This window comes from Oncorhynchus clarkii, chromosome 13 (genome assembly GCF_045791955.1).
Source record: "Oncorhynchus clarkii lewisi isolate Uvic-CL-2024 chromosome 13, UVic_Ocla_1.0, whole genome shotgun sequence".
In the NCBI taxonomy this organism is placed as follows: domain Eukaryota; kingdom Metazoa; phylum Chordata; class Actinopteri; order Salmoniformes; family Salmonidae; genus Oncorhynchus; species Oncorhynchus clarkii.
This window is the reverse complement of record NC_092159.1, coordinates 18,746,683-18,760,380: the sequence shown is the minus strand read 5'-3', so window position 1 is coordinate 18,760,380 and position 13,698 is coordinate 18,746,683. Positions and strand designations below refer to the sequence as shown.

Sequence of the window (13,698 nt, the reverse complement as noted above, 5' to 3'; positions counted from 1 at the left end):
AGGGATTCATTAACCTGGGTGTAGGAGAGAGTGAGAGAGGGGCAAGCCATGATCTACACCCAGCAAGGGCCACGTCATGACAGGTGCCAGGATAACAACCTCTCCCTCAGCGTGATCAAGACAAAAGAGATGATTGTAGTCTACAGGAAAAGGAAGACCGAGCAAGCGCCCATTCTCATCGATGGGGCTGTAATGGAGCAGGTTGAGAGCTTCAAGTTCCTTGGTGTCCACAACACCAACAAACTATCATGGTCCAAACACACCAAGACAGTTGTGAAGGGGGCTCGACAACTCCTATTCCCCCTCAGGAGACTGAAAAGTTTTATGGGTCCTCAGATCCTAAAAATATTATATAGCTGCACCGACTGGCTGCGTCACCGCCTGGTATGGCAACTGCTTGGCCTCAGACTGCAAGGCACTACAGAGGGTAATGCGTACGGCCCAGTACATCACTGGGGCCAAGCTTCCTGCCATCCAGGACCTCTATACCAGGCGGTGTTAGAGGAAGGCCCTAAACATTTTCAGAGTCCAGCCACCCTAGCCATAGACTGTTCTCTCTGCTACTGGACGACAAGCGCTACCTGAGCACCAAGTCTATGTCCAAAAGGCTTCTTAACAGCTTCTAACCCTAAGCGCTAAGATTCCTGAACAGCTAATCAAATGGCTACCTGGACTATTTGCATAAGCTGCTGCTACTTTCTGTTTATTATCTATGCATAGTCACTTTACCTCTAACTACATGTACATATTACCTCAATTACCTAGACTAATCTATGCCCCCGCCACATTGACTCTGCACCATTATCCCCTGTATATAGCCTCGCTGCTGTCATTTTATTGTTGCTTTTTAATTATTCGTTATTTCTCTTCTTTTTACTTTTTTTTTTTTTTACAACAAACAGCATTGTTGCTTGTAAGTAAGCATTTTACTGTAAGGTCTTACACCAGCTGTATTTTCTCACATGTGACAAATAACATCTCATTTGATTTTAATACTGAAGTCAATTAGGTGATTTGAACAGTTTAAAAGACCCAGATGAACACAGACAAACAAGAAGAAAAAAAAGTTCTGTATTAAATTGAGTTGTATCCATACTTTCTACTCTTATTCTTTTTTGAGACTTGTCACAGATGCTCTTAATTGTATCGCCCTTATTCAGAGAGAGAGAGGAACAGCTACATCAATAGTAATCATGTCTTTACCCTGAGCACACATTCTGAGATAAGAGTCAAGAGAGTTCACCCAGAGTTCTAGAACTCGAAATAGAACAGTTTACTCCAGACATTGAGGAAAGAGATAAAGATTGATCTGCATTGAATACAAAAAAGACTGAAGACAAATAATAATGTGATCTGACAAAGCTGTTTGAATATAGAAAAATATATACGTTATCAGTACAGAACAGACTGTTTTAAAGTTGCGCTTGTATGGACTCCCAATGGAATATGCTACATGATCTAATCACCATTGGATTCCATGTTGCATCAATGCTTAATGAATCGTTTAATCAGCATTGTACTTATCTCGTCTGCGAGTGTTCCATGTCCACAAAGGTATGTTGTCTGCGAGTGTTCCATGTCCACAAAGGTATGTTGTCTGCGAGTGTTCCATGTCCACAAAGGTATGTTGTCTGCGAGTGTTCCATGTCCACAAAGGTATGTTGTCTGCGAGTGTTCCATGTCCACAAAGGTATGTTGTCTGCGAGTGTTCCATGTCCACAAAGGAATGTTGTCTGCGAGTGTTCCATGTCCACAAAGGAATGTCGTCTGCGAGTGTTCAAAGTCCACAAAGACCCATCCTTTTAAATGCAAACAAAATATCACCAACATCTATAGTGTGCATCAAACAGCCCAATAGCTTCTGTTACAAACTCGTATAGTCCACATTCTCCAACGAAGGCCATCACAGACCGAAAGCGCAACAAATTACAACCTCTGGATCTGTCCAGGTTTCATTGTTATGACTGATATTGAGGTCAGTTAGCAACCCAAGGTGTCAGTCTTCTCCCTCCTCCACCTCAACCAGACTCCCCTATGTGATAGCCATCTTGGTAGCCAGGTAAGACTCATTTAGCCATAATGGTAGGTCTTCTTCACAGGGGGTTATATGGGATGTGACCTGTGTGTGAGTGGGGGGTACAGAGCTCTCCTCAACATGATACTACTGTACAGTGAAGGTTACAGATGAGAGCATAGGTGTATAGGACTGCAGAGTCGCTGTATGTGGTTTGCAGGCCTATAGTGCTGACATCTTCTAATGAATATTAGAATGTTCTCTAGCAGTTACAAATAAAGTTACTGTGTAGTTGGAATCACGTTATATCACATGTGTTAATTGCATCTAACTAATTGCCATGGTAATTAAATGACCAAAGTATCATCAATGGATAACAATAATCAATATTTAATCAAAACTTCAAGACGGTAAATAAATAATATTAAGAGTACAGAAGAATGTTCAATAAACCAATACCGGACCGTTGGAACCGGGATGGAATTAAGTTAAAACATCAACAGCTTGGAGCTTTATCCGACTGTATCACAGTTCAAAATCTATAGCATACTGTATCAAACAGCCAACTGTGGTGAAAGATGACATGGAGCTCACCTTCTGATCGTGGCTGTAGTCTAGAGCCCAGTCCTCCTGTGTTGGATGGAACAGAAGGTTTAGGATGTAGAAGCTAAGGCGGTATTTCGGAAAGCTCGCTCTTTCATCTGAGCTGATGAGCACACTGCTCTCAAACTCAGGGTCTGTCAGCACCATTATCTGGAAGAGGGGGGGGGGGGGGGGGGGGGGGGGGGGAGAGAGAGAGAGAGAGGGTGGAGAGAGAGAGGGTGGAGAGAGAGAGGGTGGAGAGAGAGCGAGAGAGGGTAGAGAGAGAGTGGAGAGAGAGAAGAGAGAGGAGAGAGAAAGCCATATCAGCACTCCAGGTCTAGTGGTTGGCATGCAGCATGCTGTTACTAGCTCTAAGACCTTCACTTTGTTTTGGAATTCATTTTACAAATGTGCCTCTCACCTCTGTTGCCATGGTTTTGGCCTCTTCCAGTGCACTCACAGGTCTACACTTTGGTGCACTTTGGCTTTCAGTCACCCCTGTCCAGATGCATTCCCTTTAATGAGATAGGTTGCTAGATCAAATCCCCGAGCTGACAAGGTAAAAATCTGTTGTTCTGCCCCTGAACAAGGCAGTTAACCCACTGTTCCTACGCCGTCATTGTAAATAAGAATTTGTTCTTACCTGACTTGCCTAGCTAAATAAAGGTTAAAACCTGTTAAAGATAGGGCTGACTTCTGCACCCTTTGGAGGAATTGGGTACCCATAGTAAACTGAAAAAAAATCTGTCAAAAATTGCTAATATATGCATATAATAATTATTATTGGATAGAAAACACTCTAAAGCTTCTAAAACCGTTGGAATTATGTCTGTAAGTATAGCAGAACTCACAGGGCAGGCATTCTTCCAAACTAGTTTTTGTGGTCATGAAAGTTGGGGCAACTTTGACGTCATCGCCCCCACACTTCCCAACCAGTTATGGATCTGGGGAGACTTTCTATGTCTTCCACTAGATGTCCTCATTCAGTAGAGCTTTTCAAATCGTTCAAATCCCGCGAGAATTGGCCCTATGGGAGTGAAATTAGTGTGTGCCACGAGAAAATACCTTGTGCGTTGGGGCGCGAATTGGTCCCGGCCATTCCTTTGTTCCAGCACTCCTGGGAAGAGCTAACGATGACCGGTTGAATAGAAATTTGTTTTGTATGTTTAAAACATCATAAAGCTTGATTCTGCACTTAGTTTGACCTGTTTAGTCGACATATAATATGTAATTTTGAAGTTTTGATGCGCAACTTTTCCGGACCAGAGGACATTTTGGGTGCATTTCAGCTGATGTTATTAGCAGTAGCTAATACAAAGATGCAATAATTGAAACCAAACGATTATTTGGGTAAGTATGAACCCTTCCAGAACATTCTGAACGAAGACCATCGAAGGTAATGGAATATTTATGCTGAAATCTGTGTTTCTGTTGACTCCAACATTACGGAGAAATTTAGCTTATATATGAGCGCCGTCTCAGAATATTGAATAGTGTGCGATTTCTGTAACGTTAAAAATAAATGTAACAAAGCGATTGCATAAAGAAGCAGTGTATCTTTCTAACTATATGTAGAACATGTATATTTAGTCAAAGTTTATGATGTCTATTTACGTTATCTTGCCGCGCTACCTAGATTTCCTGCGGACATTTTTGAGTATTTTCTGAACATGAATTCAATGTAAATGGACATTTATGGATATAAATGGCATATTATTGAAAAAAAAAAATGTACTGTGTAACATGTCCTATTACTGTCATCTGATGAAGATTTTCAAAAGGTTAGTGAATGATTTATTTTTTAATCCTGCGTTTGTTGATTACATGTTTTGGCTATTCAAATGAGCTGTGTCTGGTGGTGGTTTGACATATATATGTGCTATGTTTTCGCCGTAAAACATTTTAGAAATCTGACTTGCTGGCTAGATGAACAAGGTGTTTATCTTTCATTTGAGCTATTGGACTTGTTAATGTGTGGAGGTTAAATATTTCTAAGAATATTTTTGCGTTCCATGCGCCACCGTTCCAGCTGAACGTGGGAGGGTAGGTTCCCAACTGGGAACCATGATCCCTAACAGGTTTTAATGCCCTCCTTTAAAAAATATATATATATTTTTTTTATTTAACAAGGTAGGCCAGTTGAGAACAAGTTCTCATTTACAACTGGGACCTGGCCAAGATAAACCAAAGCAGTGCGACACAAACAACAACATAGAGTTACACAGGGAATAAACAAACATACAGTCAATAACACAATAGAAAAAAAGTCTATATACAGTGTATGCAAATGGAGTGAGGAGGTAAGGCAATAAATAGGCCATAGTAGCAAAGTCATATCAATTTACCAAATTAACACTGTAGTGATAGATGTGCAGATGATGATGTGCAAGTAGAAATACTGGTGTGCAAAAGAGCAAAAAGAAAATAAAAACAATATGTGGATGAGGTAGATAGATTGGATGGCCTATTTACAGATGGGCTGTGTACACTGGAAGGAAAGGCAGTCAAATGAGGTGATGGCTTTGGGGATGACCAGTGAGAATACCTGCTGGAGCGCGTGCTATGGGTGGGTGTGGTTATCATGACCAGTGAGCTGAGATAAGGCGGAGCTTTACCTAGATTACCTAGATTTATAGATTACCTGGAGCCAGTGGGTCTGGCGACGAATATGTAGCGAGAGCCAGCCGACGAGAGCATACAGGTCGCAGTGGTGGGTGGTGTATGGGGCTTTGGTGATAAAATGGATGGCACTGTGATAGACTGAATCCAGTTTGCCGAGTAGAGTGTTGGAGGCTATTTCGTAAATGACATCGTCAAAGTTGAAGATTGGTAGGATAGTCAGTTTTACGAGGGTATGTTTGGCAGCGTGATTGAAGGAGGATTTGTTGCGATATAGCAAGCCAAATCTAGATTAAATTTTGGATTGGAGATGTTTAATATAAGTCTGAAAGGAGGGTTTACAGTCTAGCCAGGCACCTAGGTATTTGTAGTAGTCCACATATTCTGTCAGAACTGTCCAGAGTAGTGATGATGGATGGGCGGCCAGGTGCGGGCAGCGATCAGTTAAAGAGCATGCATTTAGTTTTACTAGTGTTTAAGAGCAGTTGGTGGCCACGGAAGGAGTGTTGTATGGCATTGAAGCTCATTTGGAGGTTAGTTAACACAGTGTCCAAAGAAGGTTCCAGATGTGAACTGTATATAATGGTGTCTTCTGCGTAGAGGTGGATCAGGGAATCACAGCAAGAGCGACATCGTTGATATATACAGAGAAAATAGTCGGCCTGAGAATTGAACCCTGTGGCACCCCCATAAAGACTGCCAGAGGTCCAGACAACAGGCCCTCCAATTTGACACACTGAACTCTATCTGAGAAGTAGTTGGTGAACCAGGCAAGGCAGTCATTTGAGAAACCAGCTGCGGGGGGTTAGGAGCTGTTGACAGAGGTTGGTGGAGCCAGGAGGAAAGCATGGCCAACCGTAGAGAAATGCTTTCTGAAATTCTCGATTAATCTATCGTGACAGTGTTTCCTAGCCTCAGTGCAGTGGGCAGCTGGGAGGAGGTGCTCTTATTCTCCATGGACTTTACAGTGTCCCAAAACTTTTGGGAGTTAGAGCTACTGCATGTACATTTCTGTTGAGCTAACCTTTGCTTTCCTGACTGACTGCGTGTATTGGTTCCTAACTTCCCTGAAAAGTTACATATCGCGGGACTATTCGATGCTTTTGCAGTTCGCCACAGGATGTTTTTGAGCTGGTCGAGGGCAGTCAGGTCTGGAGTGAACCATGGGCTATATCTGTTCTTAGTTCTACACTTTTTGAAAGGGGCATGCTTATTTAAGATTGGGAGGGAATTACTTTTAAAGAACGACAAGGCATCCTCCACCGACGGGATGAGGTCAATATCCTTCCAGGATACCCGGGCCAGGTTGATTAGAAAGGCCTGCTCACAGAAGGGTTTTAGGGAGCGTTTGACAGTGATGAGGGGTGGTCATTTGAATGCAGACCCATCGTGGATGCAGGCAATGAGGCAGTGATCGCTGAGATCCTGATTGAAATCAGCAAAGGTGTATTTGGAGGGCAAGTTGGTCAGGATAATGTCTATTAGGGTGCCCATGTTTACGGATTTAGGGTTGTACCTGGTGGGTTCCTTGATAATTTGTGTGATATTGAGGGAATCTAGCTTAAGCATATCCCAGTTTAGGTCACCGAACAGAACAAACTCTGAAGATTGATGGGCCAATCAATTCACATATGATGTCCAGGACACAGCTGGGAGCTGAGGGGGGTCTATAACAGGCGGCAACAGTGAGAGACTTATTTATGGAGAGATTTATTTTTAAAATAAGAAGCTCGAACTGTTTGGGCATAGACCTGGAAAGTATGACAGAACTTTGCAGGCTGTCTCTGCAGTAAATTGCAACTCCTCCCCCTTTGGCAGTTTTATCTTGATGGAAAATGTTGTAGTTGGGGATAGAAATCTCAGAATTTTTGGTGTCCTTACTAAGCAAGGATTCAGACACGGCAGGGACATCAGGGTTGACAGAGTGTGCTAAAGCAGTGAGTAAAACAAACTTAGGGAGGAGGCTTCTGATGTTAACATGCATGAAACCAAGGCTTTTGCGGTTACAGAAGTCAAGAAATTAGAGCACCTGAGGACACTCAGGGCATGGGTTAGCCTCCACTAGATGGCAGTAGTGTGCAACATTTCAGATTGATCCAGTGAAGCATTGCAATACTGGACAATATTTCTATTAAGTCAAGATTGGTCAATTTATACATTTTTAAGTTTCAAACACCAATCACTGAGAATAGAATAACCATAGTGATGGATTCTGTTCAAAAAGACCCCCACTCAAATGCTTGACTGACACGCTGTCATTCACGTTTGGCATAAACTCCAGGGCTCCGCATGAGATAAAGGTTTGGATCATGTTTATTTTGAGAACAAAAAAACAGTGTTACAATTATTAATTCCCCAAAAAACAGCCTAATCCAGTCTGTTTAGTATTTCAACAGGCAATCTTGACTTCTTTGTAGCCAAAATACTGCATGTGTAAGTCTTCGGCCCAATGTTAATTACTAATACATATTCTCCTTTGCTTAACTCTTCTGTTTTCTATACTGTCTTTGAGTTGGTGAAAGTTGGTGAAAAGTCATCATGACTGTCCAATTGAAGACAATGAGGATTTAAAACATTCAATGTTTGCTTCACGATTCCACTCCTTTCAGATCTGGCGATTTATGAATAGCTAAAAAGAGAGAGATGCAGCTATTTAAGTGACTGTCCAATGGGGTTCAAGGTGGATTAAAAACGTTCTTTACCCCCTGATTCCAGTCACTCAGATCTGTCCACTTGCAGCTATTTAAGAGTATTGGGGCGTAGCTGCTCTCGTTCAATGACAACTAGTTTGATCTTTATACTAACATGAACTGGGCCTTTTACAGAGTTTGGATGACACTGATAATGATAATCTGTTAGTGCTGCCAATGTGATATAGATTGAGTTAGCCCCAGAGACACTTATTATGCATCTGTCTGACTCCTGTGTAGACGTGGAGAGGCGGCCACCACAGTAGCAATGGAGGGAACGGAAAAACACATATGCCCGATACAATTAACATGCAAAGACAAATGTCACTGCGGACAATATTGTCTTGGCTTCTGTGGATGTCGGTTGTTCATGTGAATCAACTGTGTGATAAAACTAGAAAAAAAATTATGATATGAAGACAATATGATTTGAATATGGTTTAAAAAAAATATGAACTAAACTCCAAGACATGAAAGCTTACTTCATTGTGTGGTTCATGTTGTTTTACAGTGACAATATACCTAATTAAATTTGAATATTGCAGCAAACAGGGAAGTGAACTTGGGTCGCTGCCATGAATAGGGTTTACCCACTTGTAACCTTTATTTAACTAGGCAAAGTCAGTTAAGAACAAATTCTTATTTACAATGACGACCTACCCTAGCCAAACCTGGACTACGCTGGGCCAATTGTGCGCTGTCCCAATCACAGCCGGATGTGATACAGCCTGGATTCGAAGCAGGGGGCAGTAGTGATGCCTCTTGCACTGAGACAACAGTGCCTTAGACAGCTGTGCCACGCAGGACCCATCTTGGTGGGAATTGTGATGCGGCTCATATAACGAGAATAGCTACAATATGTTAGATGACAGGTATTTTTGACAGGTAATGCTTACATATAAGTTATGGTATGATTTTAAATGATCTTTTAGAAAGGTGTTCTATGGGGGAATTGACAGAAGCACCTAGCCTCTTTCAGTCCAAGACCTGTTGACTCTAGCCTCTTTCAGTCCAAGACCTGTTGACTCTAGCCTCTTTCAGTCCAAGACCTGTTGAGTCTAACCTCTTTCAGTCCAAGACCTGTTGACTCTAGCCTCTTTCAGTCCAAGATCTGTTGACTCTAGCCTCTTTCAGTCCAAGACCTGTTGACTCTAGCCTCTTTCAGTCCAAGACCTGTTGACTCTAGCCTCTTTCAGTCCAAGACCTGTTGACTCTAGCCTCTTTCAGTCCAAGACCTGTTGACTCTAGCCTCTTTCAGTCCAAGACCTGTTGACTCTAGCCTCTTTCAGTCCAAGACCTGTTGACTCTAGCCTCTTTCAGTCCAATACCTGTTGACTCTAGCCTCTTTCAGTCCAAGACCTATTGACTCTAGCCTCTTTCAGTCCAAGACCTGTTGACTCTAGCCTCTTTCAGTCCAAGACCTGTTGACTCTAGCCTCTTTCAGTCCAAGACCTGTTGACTCTAGCCTCTTTCAGTCCGAGTTTTGACCGCTTGTGTAGAATATTCATCTGACGTTCCTTCTCTGAGTGTCTAAACAAGATGAATACCTCTTCTCTAACCTTTGCTCTCTGGCAGCTCGTCCAACACACATTGTAATAGTGCTAAAATACATAATCTATTTTATCTTTGAGCTGTGAGCCGGGCTTGCCACTGCTCTATTTTGTAGGTTACCATTTTTCACTCAGATGTTGCAAATTTCCCCAAGAGACGATACATCCTTGCAAGATCATCACTCTGTTTATCACAGCAAAAGTATTTTTCTATTGGTGAAATTACACATATTGTACATTGGACCAAATTGACTTCACTCTATTTGGGGGTGTATGCTCAAAGTAAAACGTATGATAAGCCCATTGGTGGTCGGTGCCATTTAAGATGAGGGAGGATGATTTTTTATTTTTTTATGAGCATGGCCTTATTTCTATTACAGCATATTGGATGACTGTTATTCATATTCCATTCATCTAGTTCAATGTAACTACGATAGGTTTAGGCTACTACATGATATTCAAATTTTACATGGACTCATCATGAGGTTGCTACAACCTAGCCTATGAATGAAAGTTTACAAAGTAGGTGCACAGGTCAAGGGAATTGAGTAATCAAGGTGACAGACAGTGACACATTCAATACCACCATGCACACTCTTGCCTGCATCTAGCTGATCTAGGGTGTAATCATTAGTCCAACATTTGCAAATCAGAATTTCTATTGGAGAAATTCATGGATTGTTTATCCTCATTTGATTCTGTTTATAAAACGTTTTTCAACAGAATCGGAGGAGTGAATACACCCCTGATCACAAGCAGTTCACTTTCATAGCAGCCACATAAAAACAGCATAATCACTTTGCTCATTGTATATATAATTCCTTCTCGCAACTATCTATAAGCTCTCCTTTGCTCACATTTTCCCTTCACTTGTGGAATTAGGTGCACAACACATCATCTATCTGTTACCAGGCAAAAAAAAACTTTACAAGCCAAACCTTGTAAAGTTAACCGCTACACACACACAGGCTGCATCATTGTCACGTCAGTCAACATAGCTACTAGAAGGAGGTTAAATATTTCTAAGAATATTTTTGCGTTCCATGCGCCACCGTTCCAGCTGAACGTGGGAGGGTAGGTTCCCAGCTGGGAACCATGATCCCTAACATGTTTTAAAAACGTATTTTTTTTAAAATAGAGATGTAAGTAAATCGTGAGGGGCCACAACACAACTAAAACAATAAGTTGCTATGTTAAAGAATAGGATAAGTTTTAAGTTGTAAGAATATAGTGTAGATCAATAGGCTGCTGTGCTATGGTATTCTGTAACACCGCTGTGAAGGAAGAGAGAACTCCGCAACTTTGCATTTACCATGCGGGACTACATGTCTACGCAATGCAATTTGTTTTGAACAATATTTAAATGTGTGATAAGAAAGAACAAATATTTGTGCAATAAAGAATGTCTTTGTGGAATGCTCAATCTTACTGTAACTCTCGTCGTATGTAGAAGGATCGGACCAAAGCGCAACGTGGTAAGTGTTCATAATTATTTATTAAAACTGAACACAGACAAAATGGCACAACACGAAACAGTTCTGAAAGGTGCAAACACCAAACAGAAAATAACTACCCACAAAACCCATGTGGGGAAAAAACTACCTAAGTATGGTTCCCAAACAGAGACAATGAGAGACAGCTGTCCCTGATTGAGAACCATACCTGGCCAAAACAAATAAATACAAAGCATAGAAAAAGGACATAGAATGCCCACCCAAATCACACCCTGACCAAACCAAAATAGAGACATAAAAATCTCTCTATGGTCAGAGCGTGACTATCTATATATGGGCGTAACTCTTACCACCATGGGAGGATTTCTATTTCCATGCTAGGAATAATATAGTCTCTACTTTCATTTTGTCATAAATTCAGTGAAAATGTAAATGTGTTGCTGCATATTTGTTGGAAATGAGCCTCTCGTGAAAGCAATAACAGAGCACGATCTGTAAAACTAAAATCATAATAGGAACACAAATGTAGGTATTAGGTATAAATATGTAAATTGAAGTACATGTTCATACTATAAAATAAAAGATACTGTGAAAGTACAAAACATTGACACAACTTAATTAAGATGAAGCGCTTGGTTTGGAAGCCTGTATGATATATATATATATAATATTAAATACTACACTGTAACAAAATCTGACCTTATTGGTGTAGTATCTATATCTTGGTATAATATGATTTTTTGGGGCGGTGCGATGTAAAGCATTCATTTTCATTACAGTTCATTAATCACAAAACACAGAAATATCCCTAAAAAGCATTTCCTCTATATAAAACCATGGATTTTTTCTCTCAAAATAATCCATAGATATCTTGATTAATAAGACATACATAGCTCAAATATGCTATAATTATAAGAAACTACTAAACCCAGACAGAAAAGGGAGAAGGGAAAAGCGTGACTTGGATAGTGTCACAGCCTAAACGGCTGTGTTTTCTTTCCCTGCAACAGATTTGAATTGGAAAAAGCAGCAGTGCATTTGTCACTGACAAAAATACCACCGTCTTTCCCCAGCTTTAACTAGGAATCTTTCCCACCCCTCTTTCCCCAGCTTTAACTAGGAATCTTTCCCACCCCTCTTTCCCCAGCTTTAACTAGGAATAATCCCCACCCCTCTTTCCCCAGCTTTAACTAGGAATCTTTCCCACCCCTCTTTCCCCAGCTTTAACTAGGAATAATCCCCACCCCTCTTTCCCCAGCTTTAACTAGGAATCTTTCCCACCCCTCTTTCCCCAGCTTTAACTAGGAATAATCCCCACCCCTCTTTCCCCAGCTTTAACTAGGAATCCTCCCTGGTGGTGATTTAGAAAAATTGTTTTTCATTAAAGCCAATAAACAGACAGCGGATTCTGTGCCAGTGTCTCTTTTTTTAAATGTTCCTTTTTTTTTTTGCGAAGAGCCCCCTCTATTTCACCCAGTGTCTTAGAAACTATAAATTACATGGGACAAGGCCCTAAGGCCAGGTTTTCAATAATATCGTATTAAACAACAGCATTTATTATGAGTGGAAATTGCATTTCACCTTGTATTTCTGATTCTTCTGTCTCTGTCTCACTAAGTACAAATGCTACAAGTCATTGAAGGACTTCACCACTACACCACTTCACCACTGAACAAGGAGACACTGAATGTTTCTCAGCTCTCTAATAATAATTTAGGTGAGTCCTTTTCAACCAGGCTCCCTTTATATTTACTGTAATACATTTCATATTAAGACATATCTCTATTGAGGGCTTGTTGTATAGCTCTGTGTATAGCTGTACTCTGTATATCCCCTATATCACTGCTGCATTTAATGGAAGGCATACACTTTAAATGTTGAGAATGAAAGGAATTGCAGAAGTTTGGAAAGGTATAAACAGCCAAAGATGATTCATCTTTAACCAACCTGATTGGATTTCCTGCACAGTAAATGTTACTTGCCATGCGACATAATCAAGATTAAACCCTAATCAAACATTATTTCTCTTACAAAATGTAGTAAAAAATCTTGGACAAAGCCTTCTCATAACCCATCTCTCAGTAGATGTAATTCATTTCCTTTCGGAGATTGTTTATGTGGATCATATGGACATGGGCATGTCTATCTGTTCCTGAATCAGTTTTAACAGGCACAAAGTTCCACGAGTGGAGGTTACGTAACAGCTCACATCATCGTCAATAACTTTCACATTATCAAATATACCATCGCATCGCCAGGTATTTAACTTTTCACTCCACATCCATTTTGCAATTGTTCACCAATGAGGTCAGTAACAAAGCTTAGATTAATACAGGTTGTTAGGATAACCTCTACATGTTGTCTGCTTATGATCAGCTCATCGGTGGGAGTCCAGTGACCGAGCTAATCATCATGCGAAGAGTGCGATAGTTATTGTTGTGTTGTCTGAGGGGCTGCAGCCTGCTGTTGGATGGAGCTCGAGCCATCTGATGACCGCAAACAAAGAGAGGAGCGGAGGAGATGATGCCTCACAGCAGATAAATATTGTCAAACCCAGATCGACTGCGGCCTATCTGTGAGTGAGCACTCTATAGGAAAATGTATATTTAGGCTCATTTCCAGTGAATTGGGATATCAATCTCGTTACAACCATAGAAATAGAATGTATATTCATTCTATGTCTATTAATTCTATTTATATGTCTAGAAGGCTAGACTTCATTATTAGCAGTGGTTGTGAGTCAAACTGTGCAGAAGACCTTGGAATAAGGCTCAACATCCATAAGAGTG

General features: G+C 40.9%; 1 pseudogene; it reads right to left on the bottom strand.

Moving 5' to 3' along the window:
- The window catches only part of LOC139423511 (VPS10 domain-containing receptor SorCS3-like), a 391,895-nt pseudogene that overhangs the window by 323,215 nt on the left and 54,982 nt on the right, over positions 1 to 13,698 (bottom strand).